Below are 749 nucleotides of genomic sequence, written 5' to 3' on the forward strand. Positions count from 1 at the left end.
TTTTCTTTTTTTATTCTGGGCCAGCTTTAGCTCTGGCTCCAGCTCTGAGGCTTCTGCTGCTGAAAGAAGGTATCTGGTTTGTTTCGGTTCTATAGTCGAAACAATGTATAACTCCAGCTCTAAGATCCCGGCCTCGCTGAAAGCAGGTTTCTGGGGTTTTGTTTAGCTTCTATATTCGTTACAGTATTTCTTAAAGTGCAGGCTCAGAGGCCGGCAAAGCAGGCGGGAAGTGTTGGTTTCCTCCCTCACTGAAGCAAGCAAGCCTCATGTTAGTTTCAAGCTGTCTGGCTTCCGGCCGCCATATTGGCTGGCAGTTAATTTGCATAACTCGCTGATTAGCCAATGGGAAGGGTAGAGGTCGTACGCCAATTACCATGTTTCTCTTTTATTAGATAGGATTTGTTGTATAGAATCCTTTTTTTCTACATAATTTATTGTGAGGTGATGAATGTCAAATAACATTTATTTTCATCATTTGCTTCAATTCATATCTTCTGGGTCATTTCTTTATTTTTCCTTCTAAAATGTTGCATGCCACATGTGAAGCAATAAAGAAGTTTTAAGGTATAACACTTAGCTAAGGACTTGAGCATTCATCTGCAGCTACATATATGCTCATTACATGCAGTATTGCTTCTAGTGACTTTTTTCACAGCCATCCTCTATGACAAGTTTTTGGAAAACATTTGTCAGGACAACCTTCATACATCTTTGAAACTCATAGGCCCTGTTGCACCTCAAAGTGCCCA

Source organism: Myotis davidii, unplaced genomic scaffold (assembly GCF_000327345.1).
Source record: "Myotis davidii unplaced genomic scaffold, ASM32734v1 scaffold104, whole genome shotgun sequence".
Lineage (NCBI taxonomy): Eukaryota > Metazoa > Chordata > Mammalia > Chiroptera > Vespertilionidae > Myotis > Myotis davidii.